We start from the raw sequence: 20,604 nt of genomic DNA on the forward strand, positions 1-20,604 counted from the left end.
TGTCTCAGTGTTGTCCCAACTCTAACCAAAAAATAGCAAGCCTCAGTGTGCAAGTACTTTTTAGGGCTGTGCTCGGATCCCTCTTGTTCATGCCTCATTGGCCAAAGGAACTCATACAGCCAAGTTCCAATTCAAAAGATGGAGAGAAAAAAATTATTTATTTATTTTTAAATTCTATATCTTGATGACAGGAGCAACAGAATCACACAGCAAAGAGTGATGTATACAATGATGGATGGTATTGTTGCAGTAGACAAACAACCACAATGTTCTCCCCATTCCACATCTGTTTCTCCTTGTGTCTTTCCTATCCCAGGGAATGGTGCTGGTGCCCCACTCGAGCCAGTCATTCTAGTTCACTCCTTCCTCCCTTGCAGATACTGTAAATTGGAGGGCTTAATACCAACTCCCAACCTCTTTCTCTACTATGGACATGATGATAAACACTTTCTCACATTACTTTGGATAAGTAGTTATGTGACATAGTTCTGGCCAATAAGTAGAAGTCTGTGAGTGGTTTTGTAAAATCTTTTGCTTTCTTATCAAAAGGAGCAGACCCTGTTTTTCTTGTTTCTTCCTTCTGTTCCTGAACACAGACAAGATATCTGAAGAGGCAGCAGCCATCTTGTGACCATGTGGTAACAAATTTTAAGTAAAGGCCAAGAGCATCAGAGTCACAACCTTGAAATTACTGAATCACTAAACCAAAGGTATCATTTGTTTCAGTCTAGACTTCTTGTTATCAAAGAAAATAAACTCTTCGTTTAAGCCACTCCAAATTGTAATTTTTTTTGTTAATTCAGTCTAAAGAATTTCTGGCACACATTCATTCCCTAATTTAATCAGTCATCACATCCTATATACTCGTTCTCCTGAAGTTTTCTCACTTGTACGCCCTTCATCCTATCCCTGCTGCCTCCGACGTTGGGAGCAGCAGTACCCTGACCAAAAGTTCTTTCTTTCTACCAGCCTACTTCAGATCATACAGTTCTCATTTTTTAGTTATGCTTCTGCTTAAGATATAATTCCCAGAATCTAATTTTTTCTCCAACTTAATCCTGTTTATTGCCAGAATTTGAATCATTTAGAGATCCTCAATTTCCTATCATGTAAAATCTTACTTATTTAAAATGGCCCCTGGTGGTTTCTCAATCTGGCCCCTACTTACCTCCCCACAATTCAATACCACTAAGGCTGGGTTCAGGAACTGGTGTTTCTAACAAGCTCTCTGATGATACTAGTGCTACCAAGAGTGGGCAAAACCACCCTTTGAATAGCATTGATAGAGTTCCTTTCCTTCAGAGCATTGGCCTCAGTTTGTAATGATAGGTCCCTTCATCCCTTCACTTAGTATTAATACTTCTCAAACATTAATCTGCATCAGAATCCCCTGGAGGGCTTGTTCAAACACAAAAGGATGGCAGAGCCCAGTCCGTAATGACTGTTTCTAGTCTTTTGTTTTCTGTACTTTCATAGTACGTGGGTGCTTTAACAGTGACATTCTAGCAACTATATCTTAACCAGATCACAACTCTATAATGAGAATTTTATGAATTACTACAGACTTGTAGAAAGGGGGTGCTTTTGCTCAGGAGACTGATGCTCCCAGTAACAGCATCACATGAGCAGCCTGTGAACATCCACCTGTTCAGATGACCCAACAGGAGAGACAGGGAAGGTGAGGATTCTGTAATCCTGGCAGGCAGCAAGTAGGAGTTGGGGAGCTTGCGGAATCGGTGTCACAGTCTGTTCTTGCTCATGCGTATTTGACTTCCTCCAACTCCCTCCTGCTACCACATATCTCTAAATCTGGGGCGGCTCAGTGAGCTTGTCCAGCTAGAGTAATTAGGGAATAAATTGTTCCCTGTCAGGTTATCTTGGCCCACAAACACGTTGCTCTGTGTGGCAGCCCAGGTCTGCGGGCCAGGTTTTATGAATGCTGGAGGGTGGTTGAAGACTTGCGCACTCACCTGTGGGGAAATTAGCCATCATTGTGCTTTCAAGGCTGTGAGAAGGAAATTCTCGAAGGGAGGGTGGTGGAGCAGAACTTTCTGGCTCACTGAGAGTGTAAGTGTAATTTTATTATGCTTTTATGATTAATTGACTTATTAATAGCATGTTAAAGAAGTTACTTGAGCTGGCTTCAAAGATAAAGGGGAATGTATACCTATTGTATATTATAGCTATATTGGCATAATTCACGGACCAGGACCAGATGTAGGAGGGCTGTAGGAAGGGAGGGAGGCTTGAACAGGAAGCCATCTTTCTTTTCTGATTTCTCTGGTCCCCCCTCCCCCCCTCAGTCTCTGTGTGTATATGTGTCCCCTGCCCCCCCCCTTTGACCCCATCCTGCAGACTGGCTCTCTGTGCTTCTCCTACGCATGTGGTATACTATGATCATCCTGATCAGTATCCTCTCAGTTCCGGTGCAAGATTACAGAGAAAGAGAATCTGATGGGTGCAATTTGGGTCCAGTCAGCTATGGTGGACCTCTGAAGATGCGGGCAGTCCCCAAATACCATGCTGTCTTAGATTAGATTCTCAAGGATTCAAGAACTAGCTTACTTGGAAGGAAGCTTAAAGACATAGACTCCCACCTCACTCTGTGACTTCCAAGGCTAAATTATAAGAGATAACATAGTTTCACCCAGATTGTCTTAGGATAGTTACTCTTAGAACCCAGCTGCCTTGCTGTGAGAAGCCCAAGGAGAGACATGAAGAGGCTATGTGTTGTTATTCAGCCAACAGTCAGCAAACACTGCCAGACCTGTGAGTAAGCAACTTCAGATGACGTCAGCCTCAAGCTGCCAAATCACTCCCTGCTGTTTCAGGCCGTAGACATTGCACTGTGGAGCAGAAACAAGATGTCCTCGTGGTGCCCTTTATATAAACTCCTGACCCACAAGACCTGTAACCATAATAAAAATGATCGATGTTTTACGTGACTAAGCTTGGCACAGTTTGTGCTGCAACAACAGTAACTTGAATACTCAGGTATACATGAATGTGGAAGGACACAGGCATTTTTGCCAGCAAATACAATAACCTTAAGGGGATGCCTGAATCCTCCCAGCTTGTTTATTAAGATGATCTCAACCCCATGAATCTAATCCAGAGCTGGTCTTTCCTTCCTTTCCAATGCAATTCATCTTTCCCAATCAATTCATGTGGCCAGAGCTCAATGATCTAAAGATATCATGAAACCTTATAGAACCTGGAAGCAAGTCCTATTTAAAAGGTTGGGCTTTTTAAATAGTATTTTTCTTAAAATTTGTTTTTGTAAACTGTGGTCAATGAAGTAACAAAGCAAAGGAATAGCCCCTTTGGGGGAGTTGAGGGAGGAGGAGGACAGGGGCAGAACCAGATGACAAAGGTTGGCAGGGAGGTTGCAAATCATGATACTCATTCAGTAGAAAAAAATAAATTTATTTTCACTTCTCTGAGGTTTTGCCGTCCTGAGATTATTGGTGATAATAAATTGGTTAGAATGGAGCCCTTTTTTGAGATAGTTTTCTGGTCTATTTTGCTAGGTTAAATCCACCTTTAATTCTGTCCACCCTTCAAAAATATCTGTTGACTCTGAGTTCAGGGAATAATTGTTTCCTGATCAAGTATTTTGTGAGGTCAGTGATATGGAGGAAGCTATTCATTCTTTCATTTTACTAATAGTTGCATTGTCTCTGTGGAGAGAAGAGACAATAAGGAGAGATGTCAGCTACTTACTCTTTTTTTTTTTTTTCTTTTTACAGAGACAGAGAATGAGTCAGAGAGAGGGATAGACAGGGACAGACAGACAGGAACGGAGAGAGATGAGAAGCATCAATCATCAGTTTTTCATTGAGCGTTGCAACACCTTAGTTGTTGATTGATTGCTTTCTCATATGTGCCTTGACTGCGGGCCTTCAGCAGACCAAGCAACCCCTTGCTGGAGCCAGCGACCTTGGGTTCAAGTTGGTGGGCTTTTTGCTCAAACCAGATGAGCCCACGCTCAAGCTGGTGACCTCTGGGTCTCGAACCTGGGTCCTCTGCATCCCAGTCCAACGCTCTATCCACTGCGCCACCGCCTGGTCAGGCTGCTACTTACTCTTTTGAATGTCACTGTTTGTTTGTTTGTTTGTTTTTTCCCAACTGAGAAGAGGGGAAATAGAGAGACAGAGTCCTGCATTCGACCTGAATGGGATCCACCAGCTACCCCCTGTCTGGGGCCAATGCCCATCTGGGGCCACACTTGCAACCAACCTATTTTTAGCACCTGAGGTAGAGGCTCCACAGAGCCATTCTCAGCACCTGGGACCGATGTGCTTGAACCAATTGAGTCTTGGCTGTGGGAGAGAAAGAAAGAGTGGGGGGAGGGGGAAAGATAGTGGAGCAGATGGTTGCTTCTCCTGTGTGCTCTGACTGGGAATTGAACCCAGGACATTCACATGATGGAAAGATACTCTGGCACTGGGCCAATCAGCCAGGGCAGAATGTCACTGCTTTTCTAATAGATAGCTCAAGAAAACCAAAGCTGGCATACATATATGGGCTAATAGAGACAGGCTGTGATTTTCATAACAGTTATTAACATTTGACTTCATTTAAAAGCACAACGTATGGAAAGAGGAGACTGAGAAAGAGGAAAAGAGACGACTGAAACCCTCTGACCTTCTCTAAACCACAGTATTGACGCTGTCCACATCTTCACTCAACCTTATATGGTGGACAGCAGTTTGCGAATACATTAAGTATTGTTTCACTACCTTTCCTCTCCCTGAGCTGCTGCTGCTGCTGATAATCAGCAAGAAAAAGGTGACATCAGCCTGACCAGGCTGTGGTGCAGTGGATAGAGCATTGGACTGGGATGCAGAGGACCCAGGTTCGAGACCCCGAGGTTGCCAGCTTGGGCACGGGCTCATCTGGTTTGAGCAAAAGCTCACCAGCTTGGACCCAAGGTTGCTGGCTTGAGCAAGGGGTTATTTGGTCTGCTGTAGCCACCCCCTCCCCCCCAACAAGGCACATATGAGAAAGCAATCAATGAACAACTAAGGTGTTGCAACGAAAAACTGATGATTGATGCTTCTCATCTCTCTCCATTCCTGTCTGTCCATATCTATCCCTCTCTCTGACTCTCTCTCTGTCTCTGTGGGGAAAAAAAAAAGAAAAAATAAAAAGGTGACATCCTTCTTGCTGATGACTAGGGACAGAAATAACCATCTTCATACCACACTGACATATCTAAGAATGTTTCAGGTTGTGTCTCATTGATTCTATCCCAAGCAGGGGTTGTAACTTCAGAATTATTAACTCATTTAGTTCTTGGTGCTGTTACGAAGGGTACATAGTGCTATTACACCCCCATTTTAAAGACAAGCACACTGAGTCACGGGTAGATTGAGTAACCTGTTCAAGAACACAGTGAGTCGGAAAGTCAGGATTTGAATCCTGAACTCTAGCTCCAGAGTTTATGCATTTAGCCATTATATAATGGTGCTATTTTTTTAAATATCCCTCTTTATTTAAAAAAAATTAACCCAAAACAATATTTTTAAGAAGTCAGATTTTTCTGGCACACTAGACTCACCTATCCACAAATTGATAGTTAGAAGCAATAATTCTAATCTTTTGCAGTTAATTTTGACCCAAACAACATTAGGACATATTGTTTTAGAGAGCCCATTCTTGGAAAGAACATGTTTATGACTAACAGACAGCAGGATCCGGTTTCCAGAACATTTTCCAGTGAAACAGTTGCTTTTCAGAATCTGTAAAGTCTTCTAAAACAAAACTTAGGAGAATGTTTATACCCAAAACATACAAAGGATGGGAAATGGCTAACTTCTCACAGTCATCTGAGGCACACTGGGAGGGCTTAACTACATAGTTACTAACGTACATTCTATCATCCCACCATATCTCTTTAAGTCTACAAATCATCATCTTTGTGGTTGTATACTTATTGCTAAGGCCAAATGGAGGTTTGAGAAAATTATAGAGAGTTCAGTTCATTGTTATTATCAACATTAGTTGAGTTGTCTCTAACACTTCCCTTGAAAATCTCCACCATCACTTCACTACCCTCCTTCCCCTATGCATGTGCACACACACACACACACACACACACACACACACACTGTGATAATTGGGATATATCATGGTTTCGATGTATTGCAGCTTTTTTCATTAAGAAATGGAGTCAGTTTTTTTGGTGACTTGAATCTGAACATGGCTATGCAACTTGTTCTGTCCAATGGGTTATTAACCAATGGGATGTTAACAACTTGAAAAATACATTATACTTGAGCTTACCTCCAGTGCTGGAAGCTCTTCTGCTATGATGTGAACAAGCTCAGGCTAGCTTGATGGATGATGAATGACATATGGCCAAGTCATCTTGTCACCCCAGCTGATATCAAATCAAGTGCCAGACATGTGAGTGAACTGTCTTTTTCTCCTTCAACCCCAACCTGAAACCAACCAGCCTACCAACCACCAGGCAATTGAGTGAGACTCTTCTTGATAATCCAGCCCTAGCTTAGCAGGCCAGGCAGACAAAATACCCATTTTATCAGCAGAATTTTGAGCAAATGAAATGGTTTCTGTTTGAGATGGTTTATAAAATAGTAGAAATTAAGTGATAGCCATCCTTGCCTATCCACATGGTTACTTGGGATCCTGCTTTTTCCTACATGATTCTCCTCTACCCCCTCCCTCCCTTTCCTCATTTAGTCACTGTTGATTGGCTCACAGATAGTGATTGACCCAAGCTTTCCAAATCAGATTTTATCCCTGGGATTTTTTTTAAAGTGCACCTGAGAAAAAGAAGTATGTCATCTCCTTCCAATAGTAGAATTTGTAAGATGTGAAACTGGAAATTTGTTCACAGCTGTGTTTCTTACCAGGTAGACAAGCTAGCCTGTAGTTAATAAGAATGAAGGTAGCGCAGAGATGAAAGAAGAAATAAGAGATGAAAAGAAAATACTTATGTGGTATTTAAATCCGTAAACCTCATCCCTGATACTCCCACATTTGGATGACTAACCTTTTCCATAAGTTTCATGAGCCAAAAAATGTCCACTTTTTCTCTAAGCAGTTTGAGTTAGGTTTCTATCACCAGCTCCCAAAAGAATCCTGATTAAATATGTCCTATTCACTTGCCTATATAACTATTATTTATACAACAAACAGATCAATCATTATTGATAACAAATAGATCAATGACTATTTCCATCATTGTGTTCAGCAGGACATTATTTGTTTTGGTTATGGAAAAAAATCACCCCCAAATTAGCTGCTGAAAACAACCATTTTATTATCCCTCACGATTTGTTGTTTGACTTGGATAAGCTGAGTGGTTCTTCTGCTAGTTTCATTTTGGGACACTCATGTGACTATATTCAGGTGACTGGAGTGAAGTCTTGGCTTCTTTCCACTGAGGAACCAATATTATGGGTTAAAAACCAGGGATAATCAACTAGGGTAATGCAGACAAGATTGGGAAATCTATGGCTTGATAGACTCCCATTAGACTAGGCTATAGCAACACTATCAGTTTCACAGTCTATTCATTCATTCGTTCATCCATTCATTCATTCAGGACTTCTGAAACCCAGCACTACTGACATTTTAGGCCAGATAATTGAAGCCATCTAAAGGCTCAATTAGCTAGAACATCCACAATGGCTCCTGTAGTGACATATTTGGCAAATCAGAGCTCCTCCACATGGCCTTTATCTCTACGTGGCAGCTTGTCATCCAGGGCCTGTCCACAGTTTCTCTCCTTCTAGCAGGTGGCTCAGAGCTCTGCTGCGCTAGTTCTCAGAGATTAAATTTCCTTAGCATCTAGGCTTGGAAGTCACACAGTATCAGTTCTTCTTCATTCTATTGGTCAAGCCAGACACCAGGTCATTCCATTTTCTAAGAGAGGGAATGAGACTCGACTTCTTGATTATAAGAGTAGCAAAGAAAATACAGCCATGTTAACCTACCAGCATAACTTTCTGATTCAACAGATGTTATTTAAATTTTAGTTTCTTGGTGTGTCATATTTGGAGATTCAAAGAATAAGAAAATCTAAACTTTAAAAAATGTAAAAGGTCCATAAAAATAATTTTCCTGACAGCCTGGTATTTCCATGTACTGTATATGGGTTTTATTCTAGCACTGGCAGTTGCTTGAAAAGGTCATTCAGACCTTCTATGGAAAGTAACTTCCCCCAAAGAGTGAGTTATTTGTGTAATTATTACATGTTTAATGTTGGCCTCCCTCACTAGACTAAGAAATTTGAGAAAGTAAGTACTACATCCCATTAGCAAATGGTGTCTCATGTGCCCCAAGGAATAGTATCTGCACATGATAAATGTATCTTAAATATTTCTTAAATAAATGAATGTAGTTGTTCTTAACTAGAGGTTATTTTGCCCCTAGGGGACTGACTATTGGAATGGTCTGGAGGTCTGGGGGCATTTTTGGTTGTCACAACTAGATAGGATGTTGTTACTGGCATTTTGAAGGTAGCAGCCATGGGTGCTGCTAAAAATCCTACCGTGCATAAGACTTCCTTCTATAATAAAGAATTATCTGGCCTAAAAGGTTAGCAGTGCTGGGTTTCAGAAATCATGAATGAATGAATGAACGAATGAATGAATAGACTGTGAAACTGATAGTGTTGCTATAGCCTAGTCTATTGGGAGTCTACCAAGCCATAGATTTCCCAATCTTGTCTGCATTACCCTAGTTGATTATCCCTGGTTTTTAACCCGTAATATTGGTTCCACAGTGGAGAGAAGCCAAGACTAGAAGCCCATGCTTCCCCCTTACCAACCAGCTCCTCCAGGGGTCCTCACTGTCCTCCTGCTTCAGCTTCAGAGTGTAATCCTGAATTGGATGTGCAGAGGACATGGTATTGATATCTGCCATTTGCCCCTCAAGGTCCAATCTTGACCTTTCTTTATTCTGTTCTGTGCCTTAGAAGGCTGGCCTTTGTGGACTGCTTCAATGGGCCCCCTCCCTCTGGCTTCCCTTTGGATTCGACCAGGAAGGCTGATGGCAGAAGGAGAGTAAGGCTGAAGATGTATTTTCCTGCATTCCTCTCTGCTGGTTGCCAACTATTGGCTGTATTCTTCTGCTGAAAGTCAGAGCTTTTACCAAGAGGTTGCTGCTCTCTTTAACTGTAAGTGCTACTGCCTGTTGACCCTTCAGGCCTAGGGGTGTGAGTGGCTTACCACTCTTGCTAGCTTCATTTCGCTGCTCCATCCATTTTGGTTTTCCTTAACCTGCCCACATCTTCATAAATAGCCTATAAAATTCTCCTTAGTTACCTAGCCCATTAGCATATGGCATTAGTTTCTTTCTGGGAAACAAACTGGGAGTTCTAAGACTACCTTATGCTTTACTTCGAGGAGGACATCTACAAAGACCTGTTGCCTTCTCTCATCTATCAGTTTTGATCATCTTGGACACCAACAACAACCCTAAGTAAGCTGACTGCACCATAATCCTTTGGATAGTGAAGAGTTTTTGGTGTTACTCCATGTTGAGTTGAATCCTACAGTCAATCTTTCTTTCTTTCCTTATTCCCCACTATTGCATCTCAGCACTCCATGCCCTAGGATTAACGAAAACTAGGTCCTCCCTTTTACCCAAGTGCATCATGCTACTGAAGCTGACAAACAATAAATAAAGACCAGTTTCTTGCTGAGCTGTGACATGATGGCCCTGAATAACTCATCTTTTCTTGACCCTTTGCCCAGTTCTGAACTGGGCACCTGCCTGTTGTAATGAAATCCGCTGCAGCTTTCCCAGGGATGACTGTGAAACTGACCCTGCCTCTCTCTGCTGCATATAAATGATGTAACATGTGTTATAGTTACTTTCAAATTTGTTGTCCTTGTAGATCTCTAACATTACCAAATGCTTCCTATGACATCTTAGTAAGTTAGTCAGAGTAATCTAAGAGAAGAAAGAAAAAATAATAATTTCTATAGCTCTGTGTCTTATCTTGCTTTAGCAATCACTGCAGGAAAAGTATCTCAAAATTTAGCAGCTTAAAACAATTTCATTCTGTTTGCAAATAGGTCAGGATTTCGGATAGAGTAGAAGTGATTTGTTTCTGCTCTATGATGTCTGGAGTCTCAGCTGGGAAGATTCAAAGACTGGCGATGCCTTAGTAGCTGGGGCTGGGATTACCTGGAGCTCCATTCACTCAGCTGTCAGACTTTTGAGCCTGGATGACTCAAAGCCTGCAATTGCCAACCAGGGGATTTCCACGGGGTCTCACTTTGTGCATATTTGGTACTCTCAGCAATGTCAGTGTCTTGTATGGTAGCTCAGGGCTCCAAGAAGGAATGTTTCAGCCAACAAGGCAGAAACTGTATGCCCTTTAATGAACCAGCCTCTCTGTATCTATGAGCTCTTTTGAGGGGATAGATTCACCCTATAAGTAACCTCATATGGTATTTCTCTTTCTGATTTGTTTCACTGAGCATAATGCCCTCAAGTTCCATTCATGTTGTCGCAAATGTCAGGATTTCTTTCTTTTTATGAACAAATAATATTCTCCTGTGTGTGTTCATGACATTTTTTAATCTATTCATTCACTGGGAAACACTTAAGTTGTTTCCATGTTTTAATTATTGTAAATAAACCTGCAATGAACATGGAGGGGCAAATACACCTTTGAGTTAGTTTTTTCCATTTTCTTCAGATAAATACCTCAAAGTGAAATTGCTAGATCCTGGTAGTTTTAATTTTAACTTTTTTGAGGAACTTCTACACTGCTGTCCATGGTGGATGTACCAATTTACAATCCCTCTAACAGTGCATGAGGGTTCCTTTTCTCCACATCCTTGCCAACACTTGTTATTGCTTATTTTTTTATAACAGCCATTTTACCAGGTATGAGGTGGTATCTCATTGTGGTTTTGCTTTGCATTTCCCTGATGATTAGTGACTTTGAGCACCTTTTTAATATACCTGTTGGCTATCTGTATGTCCTCTTTGGGAAAATGTCTATTGAGACCTCTGCCCATTTTTTTTATTAAATTGTTTGTTTTTTTGTTATTTGATTGTATGAGTTCTTTATCTATTTTGAATATTAACCCCTTATCAGATATATTATTTGCAAATATTTTCTCCCATTCAGTAGGTTGCCTTTTCATTTTGTTGATGCCTTCCTTGCTGTGCAGAAGCTTTTTAGCTTCCCTGAAGCTTCTTCATGATTGAAGAATAGAAATATCTGAATGGCAAGATTGATTATAAGGATAGAAGCCTGTAGCAGATTTAACCAACTAGTAATATTGAACTGCCTCTCATCCCAGAGGGCCAGGCACGTACACACCATGAGGATTCTCCAAAGGCGATGGTATAAATATAGTCAGTTATCTATGATTGTAACAGGTGAGAAGAATTTGAGACGTTGAAACATAAAGGTAACATAGAAAAAATTACTTTTTACAGTCTTTGTGGCATTCTCAGCACAGGAATTCTTTCTCTCCCTGCGTGAGAAAGCCGATCACATGGGGGAATTTGATGAGCTGTGCATCAATTCACTTCCCACAAAAAAAAAAAAAAAAAGAGTTTGTGATAATATTTAACTATGTGGAAAATTATATTACTTTACATGATATATCCAGTGGTGGGATTCAAATAATTTAACAACCAATTCTTTGCCCTAATGACCATTTTAAGTATAAAAAAATGATATATTGAAAGGTAGTTTATTATTTCATGCATTTAATACTTAAATAAGAATAATAAATACAAAACTAGATTATGTTATAAGAGTTTAAAAATATTAATGAAAAAATATTAAATAATACCTGACAAAAATAAACTGTTATTTTAGATATTTCCATATTGCTTCTTTGATTGGTATCCTCACAATTTTCTTCTCTTTTATCCAAGCATCATCAGCTGTGTGATTTATCCTTAACCATCTTTTCACTGTAGGAGTAGGATCCCGTTTCTTTAGAGGTAGGCTGATTAGACTAATAGTCATTGTGTTTGATGTATTAGAAACAGGCAACTTTCTATTGGTTCATTGTGTCCTAGCTTCCTATTGGTTTCATCGTTTGGGGAACATTAGCACACTCATAATATCTCGGGGGAATTTTGGGAGTAACACAAAGCTGAAATAAATGACAGCTTGTCACCACCTGGTTGTTTGACACTTTTTCTCTTTACATTATATGTTTATTTACTGAAGTAACAAAGGCAAGGGAATTAAAATGTCATATTTCATCAAAGGTATAATGAGTTTTATGAAATGAATAAAAAAAATTACAAGCATAGTTCCATCAAATTTTTTTTTACCTCTGGACGGAATGAACATTACTATGGGCACCTAGAAGGCCCTGCTGTGCAGATGAATATTAAAGAAGAGCAGGGAATGTAAATTTGTGATTTCCACATTGGTTGACTGCCCAGGCGCCCGCCTTAGACAGACCCTGATTACAAGTGCTATTTTATCAACCGGTTCACCAACTCAACAAAAAAATTAGCTGTTGGTTTTGCTGAACTGGAGCGAACCGACTGAATCCCACCACTGGGTATATCCCTTTTGGATTATTTACACTTCCTTTCCTTGATATAAGAAATGAAAAAACTCTTCTAGGTTTTGCCATTGTATTCAATTTTGCTTTGTTTTTACTAGGCTACTCAATATACGATCAGTACATCTACAACAATATGGATAAATCTTACCAGTATCATACTGAGCAAAAAAGCCAGGCACAAGATGATGGCATACAGAATTATTTCATTTATATAGAATTGACAAACAGGCATAATTAGCCAATAGTGACAAAATTCATAACAGCCTTGGTTGTCACTCTCAAAAACTAACTTTCCAACAACCAACTTCCCAAGGAGAATATATTTTGACATTTCAAATCTGCCTTGTTTCAGAGGCTTTTTAGCAACAGGATTCAGCTCAGCGACACTCTGGGTTCCACAGGAAACTGAAGTCCAGCTTGTTGTCTCTGACATGCTTGGTGAATATGGTATTTGCTCTGGGACTCGATGCTTGCAGATATGGGTCTGTCTTCTGTTCCTGCCTCACCTCATCTCCAGGGCAGACCTATTTCCAGGGCCTCTCCCACTTTAGTCTACCCATGCTGCAGTACGACGAAATGGCACCAACCAGGAACCAGACTTTAACACTGCTACCTCCGTACTCGCAATGTAGGACAACCTGCAGGTCTGAATACCTGGGACCGTAACTTTAGGTTCAAATCACTGATTATTCAAAATATCATCTTAGTTTGAGTTTTCCCAAAGTAGACCTTGAAACAAAGTCTTGGGTGCAGGATATTAATTAGGAGGTGGCTCTAGGAATCTCAGTGAGAGAAGAGGGTGAAAAGCCATGATGAGATAGATTAATAAACAGTCACAACCTGACCTGTGGTGGTGCAGTGGATAGATAAAGTGTTGACCTAGAATGCTGAGGTCACCGGTTCAAGACCTTGGGCTTGCCAGGTCGGACATATACAAGAAGCAACTATTACAAGTTGGTGCTTCCCACTTCTCCCCCCTTTCTCTCTCTCTCTCTCTCCAAATCAATTTTAAAAAACCCAAGTTATAATTTAGGGCAACTTGGGCTTAATCCCACTGGGTACCATCTGAGAAATGTATAAAAGATGCCTCAGAAACGTCACTCTGAAGGATGGGGAAGTTGGGGGCTTTGTGCACTGTTATGGAGTGATGTTTGTGTGCCCACCCAAAATTAATATATTGAGACCCTAACCTTGAGTGTGGTTGTATTTGGAGATTGGACCTTTAAGGAAGTAATGAAGGTTAAATGAGATCATAAGGGTGGAGCCCTGATTTGATAAGATTAGTGTCATTATAAGCCCAGCCATTCAGAGCTCGCTGTCACACTCTCTTCTTCTCCCTCTGTGCACACTTCCTGAGAAAAGGCCATGTGAGGACATATCGAAAAGGTAAATGTCTGCAAGTCATAAAGAGAGACCTAACCAGAAACTGAATTGGCTAGAACCTTGGTCTTGAACTTTAGCATTCAGAACTGTGAGAAACAAGTTTCTGTTTGTCTTAAGCTACACAGACTGTGGTGCTGTGTTAAGACAGCCCAAGCAGGCTAAGTCATGCACCACTATCTTTCCCTCTCAGTGTTTGAGTGTTGCCCTCCAGGGCACTGAAGGTGGCCAGAAGTGAGAAATTGTGTCAGTACATACAGAACTTTCTTACTTGCCTGCAGGTGAACTCAGAGGTAAGCAAAGGGAATCTGACCAAGTCCTCACAGTGTTTACTATACCATTGTTTCACAGTTTACAAAAACAAAAAACACTCTTGCATTGTAAATTGTGATAGATGTGACCAAATTGTTCTCTTAAAGGATTATATCAATTTACACTTCACTTACGATATCTGTTTCTCTATGACCTTTCTGACACAGTTTAATCAGACATTTTAATCTTGCCAACTGAAGAGGTAGAACATGGTGACTCATGATTTTTACTGGTAATTTCTTTTGAATAACTTCAATAGTGTGAGACAAAGGTGGGGGGAAGGAAGTTTTCCTGCTTCATTGGCAAACTTGGCTCATACATCAATTCTTCACTAAGAACATTGATATACTAGCAACCTCAAAGGTTGCAATGTCTTTGGCCTGGCTGGGGAAGGAAGGAAATTCCTTTAAGTATAATGTAGTCCAGGTATCACTTGATCTTATTGTTAACTATGGTAACAATAACAGCAGCAACAGAGGCAGAAAAAGTAGTCTGAAAGCATCAAAGGCTTTGGAGCAGATTAAAGCCCAGGAAACCACAATGAGGGTGGAGTTAAGAGGAATAGTATATACTACATCAGGGGTCCCCAAACTTTTACACAGGGGGCCAGTTCACTGTCCCTCAGACCGTTGGAGGGCCGGACTATAAAAAAAACTATGAACAAATCCCTATGCACACTGCACATATCTTATTTTAAAGTAAAAAATCAAAACGGGAACAAATACAATATTTAAAATAAAGAACAAGTAAATTTAAATCAACAAACTGACCAATAATTTAATGGGAACTATGCTTCTCTCACTGACCACCAATGAAAGAGGTACCCTTCCAGAAGTGCGGCGGGGGCCGGATAAATGGCCTCAGGGGGCCGCATGTGGCCCGCGGGCCGTAGTTTTGGGACCCCTGTACTACATGGTAGCTATGGTTTTGAGCTAACCTAAGTTACCCCCTCCCATTCCCAGAAGAGGTGGGGTCAGAGACGGTGAAAAGCCATGTGTGCTATTGTAGTGTTTTTGTATTTTTATCTCCATATTGGGTCCACGATTATCTCTCTGGGCTTCAGAAAAGACATTATACCCATCTGTCTCCAGAAGAGAGAAAAAGCATAACATTCAAGCAGTTGAAAACATTATTTGCTGTCACCTTCATTATTTCTATAGATGAAGCACAGATGGGTGGACTGTTTGGAATGCTGGAGAGAAGTCACAAGGCCATGCTGGCCCTTTGGGGAGGGCTGACACCGGATATCAGCGGCATTCTGAGCCTGCTGCCTGCTTATTCCTGGAAGTCTCCACAGGGCCGCCAGCCAGAGGTATCTTCTTCTCTCCGTTCTCCCCTCTCTGATGCAGAGTCTTTGTTCCATGCTGATCACATTACTGGGGTGTTCTATTTTAAGTTAACCTTGAATGACTTGAGTTCTTTTGCTAATACAGAACTGAATAACTGGTTTGCTTACAGCAGGCCTGCTGATTGATTTGCTCCATCAATGGGGCAGACTGTCAAAAGGACACCAATGGCATATGATGGGAAAGTCAAAAAGACCCCCTGTGTTTTCAGAAAAAGCAGTTCCGTCCCATCCAATGCACCGCAGATGCCCACGCTCCCCTAAATTTGCATGTGCTGTAGTTAAAAATGACTGCACATTTCCTTTTCCAAGTTACTGGGTTGATTCCAGGCAAATATCACCTGACTGCGAGGAGCTGCTATAAAGAAAGGCAAGGGCCTCTCTTGCAGCTCACCCACATGAGGGAGTAGATTTCTCTGGTTCCCAAGCCTTCCAGAGCTTCAACAGTGTTGGGACAAGTGCCTTCCCAATCCTCCCTCCCTCTGCCTTTTCACTCTGTGCATAGGAAGTGATCCACTTGTCCACAGACTTACCCAAGACTCTCAGATACAGATTATTAACACTGTAAAGAAAGGAATAAAGGCTTATAAACTTTTTATAAGACTCAGGCCTTAGGCAAGATTAAGGCTCTTAATATTTCTCCTGTAGATTATTGCATCACTTTCCTCCCTGTCACTTTACCTGTCTGCTTTTTATGGTTGTAAAGCTCCCAGCTTTATTGATTTTTGGTTCTCCAAATCCCAGGTGCTTCCAGATACAAAGAAGGCATTTAGTGCTTACTGAATGGGATGACAAGTTGACTGATTTTATACAACCACACCTGAGGACGTCCAGTTCCTCCTTCATCGTTGTTGAACCCTTCCAGGATGGAGGTGAATGGCCGGCACAGAGCCTGAGCGAGCTCAGCGATCACTTGTCCACTATCAGTGAAGGTGACGCTGTGCAACCGGAGCCTCCCCAGCCGGAGCCTCAATGCCCCACCCGCTTCCCCAGGACGCTGGGCCACCAGCCCTACTTTAGTGACTTCACTCCCCACATGCTTAGTCATTGTGGTGCAATTCAATAAGATTTATTTCTTATGCTTTGATGGAGATGTTTAAAAAAAAAAAAAGCATAGCAATACCCACACCTTTCTGCAGTTCAGTTCACAACTGCACGGAAGAGTTCAACCCAACAACCACATGACACTGCAGCTGAGTCCTGGTCCACTACCAGCATTCCTGCCTCCACAAGTAAACCTGTCCCGAAGCAGTAAAAACACTTTCTAGGCCCTGACTGGTTGGCTCAGTGGTAGAGCATCGGCCTGGCGTGCGGCAGTCCCGGGTTCAATTTCCGGCCAGGGCACACAGGAGAGGCGCCCATCTGCTTCTCCACCCCTCCCCCTCTCCTTCCTCTCTGTCTCTCTCTTCCCCTCCCGCAGCCAAGGCTCCATTGGAGCAAAGTTGGCCCGGGTGCTGAGGATGGCTCTGTGGCCTCTGCCTCAGGCACTAGAGTGGCTCTGGATGCAACAGAGCGACGTCCCAGATGGGCAGAGCATCGCCCCCTGGTGGGCATGCCGGGTGGATCCCGGTCGGGCACATGCGGGAGTCTGTCTGACTGCCTCCCCGATTCCAGCTTCGGAAAAATACAAATAAATAAATAAATAACACTTTCTAAAACTCTCTTCAAGGAGGGAGTCTTGACTTGGGCGGTGAACGCACAGTGTGGTGTACAAAGGCTGTATTATGGAATGGTGCACCCAATACACACATAAATTTATTGACCAATGTCACCTCAATAAATTCAGTTTTTAAAAAGATTAAATAAAACTCTCTTAGAACAAGAGGTACAAGCATAACAAAGACAGGAGAACAAAACAATGGAATGAGGAAATCTGAAAGTGAGAAAGTCCCACAGAGAAAGGGATTTATCTGGAATCAAAAGGGGAAGGGAGCATGTGCCTTCTTAAATCCAGCATCAGAGAATGTCTTTTAATATCCAGAACTAAGGTGACGGAAGACAATTGGACTTTGGGTGATGGGAATGCAGCATAATCAAATGTCAAAATAACGTAGAGATGTTTTCTCTGAACATATGTACCCTGATTTATCAATGTCACCCCATTAAAATTAATTTAAAAAAATAAAATAAAACACTTATACCAATAAAAAAAAAATCCAGAACTACAGCCTGACCTGTGGTGGCACAGTGGAAGAAGTGTTGACTTGGAATGCTGAGGTTGCTGATTTGAAATCAAGGCACATATGGGAGTTGATGCTTCCTGCTCCTCCCTTCTCTCTCTCTCTCTCTCTCTCTCTCTCTCTCTTTCTCTCTCTCTCTCCTCTCTTAAGAATCTTTTTTTTTTTTTTAACAGAGATAGAGTCAGAAAGAGGAATAGACAGGGACAGACAGACAGGAACGGAGAGATGAGAAGCATCAATCATTAGTTTTTCATTGCGCATTGCGACACCTTAGTTGTTCATTGATTGCTTTCTCATATGTGCCTTGACTGCGGGCCCTCAGCAGACCGAGTAACCCCTTGCTCAATCCAGCGACCTTGGGTCCAAGCTGGTGAGCTTTTGCTCAAACCAGATGAGCCCGCGCTCAAGCTGGCAACCACGGAGTCTCGAACCTGGGTTCTCCGCATTCCAGTCTGATGGTCTATCCACTGCACCACCACCTGGTCAGGCTCTCTCTTCTCTCTTAAATAAAAATAAATGAATAAAATAAAATCCGGAACTACAGAAATGATTGTTCATCTGTGATTTGGGAAAGTCACAATGAGAAGAATGGAGGGTTTTGAGTTTACAATCCAGGGCTCTCTGGTACAATTGGCACTAGTTTGGAGATGCGTCTAGATAAGGTCATGATTTCTCAACTGGCCATACAAATGCTTCCTGGCTGAGTGACCTTAGGTGAGTTACTTTACCTTCCTGTGCTGCTGTTTCTCCATCTATGTATATCATAGAGTTGTGAGGATAAATGCACTGTCGATTGAGCGGACATAAATCAGGAGGCTTTGCTAAAATTTAGAATGGCAGTTTTAATTAAGGTCTTAGGATTTGCAAATCTGAAACACTACCTGGTAACACCCAGAGTGTTCCAAAGGAAAAAGTTGAGAGTTTTTACAGTAAAAAGTATATTCTTCTCTAAAAATCATTTTTAAAAAAATCATATATTGATTTTAGAGGAAGTGAAAAGGAGAAAGAGACAGAGACAGAATCATTGATCTGTTCTTGTATGTACCCTGACCCAAGATTGAGCCTGCAATCTTTGCGTGTTGGGTTGATGCTCTAATCAACTGAGTTATTCAACCAGGGCTAAAAGAATATTCTTGAGGCAAATCAGCCCTGCATTCTTAGCTTCTGAATTGTTCCAGGATGATAATCTTCCAGATGTCCAGTGGTCTGTGTAATGAATGCCAAGTGATCTGGAAAATGAATGTCAGGTGGTCTGGGTACGTGAACATTCTTTCCTAAGTTCCTCAGAAGATTAGCTTAAAATTTACATATATATCTTCTGACATTGAGGTACAACTGAACAGTTCAAAAGTTTAAGTCCTCAAGCTAGTTAAAATAAAAATTCATTCCTTATGTTTCAGGCCATTTGGTATGAACCAGTTTCATCAGCTTGACTATATCAACTACTTGAAGTCAACTCTTAGCTACACTGAGTTCTATCTTGTTTTCTTCACTCATTCCTCAGAATCAAAATCACATAAAACAGGATAAACAGATAAATTAGTGAACAGATTACAGTAGAAAAGTATTAATCCTGTATGCACACAGGAACCAACAAAGGAAGTAGCTGGCTTACCATTTGACCAGGATCCGAGGCAGCCGATTAAACAGAAGAGTGTTGTTGGGGACTCAGGCGACAAAGCTGCAGCACACAGGGTCATTGCAAAGACAGCTTTTCAGAGCACCTGCTCTAGTACAACTGTGCCCAAAGGACACACAGGTTGACATAATCACCAGACCTCATACCAGAATCATTCAGAATATTCATTCATATATGAACTTCTTAAGAACTTTCAGATCAGTAGTTTTGCCTTAAAGACTCCTCCCATAATGCCCTGAAAAGAAAGTCCAGTAGCTGTAGTTAAAAGCAACTCTTCCCATTTCTAGGGAAGGCTGAAAGTCACCAAAGATGAGGGTGGGATGGGAACGCCTTTGAGAGACCAAGGATGGGGGCACCAGCATAGGGTGAAATGGGTACTCTGGTGCCTTGTCAGGATCCCCTCTTCAGGACCATGACACTCATCCTCTCAGCTGCCAGGAAGGTTGGCCTCTGGTGGCTGCCTTGACCAAGGCTACATGTCCTTCCTGGGAGTATCCTGTGTCCAGAGAGCAGTTGCTTTAATACAGGACAACTCTGAGGGGCCACCACAGTGCCGGAAACCCCAGTGGGATTAGTTAAGGTTTATGTAGTGACAGCGTCACAGGTCAACTTCCCGCTTGCTGACATTGGGAAGAGGGCTGCCAGGGGCATTCAGAGTGCTGGCCCTCATTCTCAGCATGCTGCCTGCACCCGGGGGAGAGGGCACGCTTTCACAAGAGAATGGCCACATGCCACAGGGCGATGGGAACAGTCTGCTTGAAGCCTGCGTCCTCGCCTTCTGCCTGATCTCCCTCTGGTACATAGATTAAATGATGTCCACATTAGCAAGCAATGTAGGACCCTCCCCGCCAAAGTCCCCAGGCATTTGTTGTGTCTATGACCAGGCCCTGGTGTCTTCCTTTGGGTTCATGCCTACTGCCTTGTGGGCCTTGGAGCACAGTCCTTCTGGAGTCCACCGTCCTCGTGTTTCCCTTGGCACCTAAATGAATTCTCAGCACTACTGCCAGAATTTCAATAAACAACCCTGACCTCAGCCTGAACTGAAAGGGAAAAAAAAAAAAAGACAACCTCAAATAACCTTTTCTCCTCACTTTCGGTACCCAGATGTTTTTAGCACATGGCCCACTAGGACTGCATCTTAAGATAATTATATTTATATTTCCTACGCACATATCTGAAGCTAGAAGCCCCTAATCTGCCGAGAAGAACATGTCC

The 20,604-nt window shown here is 41.9% G+C and overlaps 1 protein-coding gene and 1 long non-coding RNA gene across 11 annotated transcripts in view; one reads left to right on the forward strand and one right to left on the reverse strand.

The window, feature by feature from the left end:
* SHLD1 (shieldin complex subunit 1) overlaps positions 1–20,193 on the reverse strand; it is a 142,431-nt gene extending 122,238 nt beyond the window's left edge. For 3 of the 10 annotated variants that reach the window (XR_010726306.1, XR_010726305.1, XR_010726304.1), the window contains exon 1: positions 19,366–20,190. The gene's annotated coding sequence lies outside the window, so the exon portion shown is untranslated. Of the gene's footprint in view, positions 1–19,365 lie in introns of all 10 variants that reach the window. The other 7 variants (XM_066237960.1, XM_066237959.1, XM_066237965.1 and 4 more) reach the window with 5 other exon arrangements.
* On the forward strand, positions 1,953–17,148 carry LOC136309579 (uncharacterized). The gene is made up of 3 exons (XR_010726307.1): positions 1,953–2,067; positions 15,386–15,537; positions 16,315–17,148. It is a non-coding gene; the product is annotated as an uncharacterized lncRNA (long non-coding RNA).
* Positions 20,194–20,604: the final 411 nt, after the last annotated feature.

This window comes from Saccopteryx bilineata, chromosome 6, assembly GCF_036850765.1.
Source record: "Saccopteryx bilineata isolate mSacBil1 chromosome 6, mSacBil1_pri_phased_curated, whole genome shotgun sequence".
NCBI lineage: Eukaryota > Metazoa > Chordata > Mammalia > Chiroptera > Emballonuridae > Saccopteryx > Saccopteryx bilineata.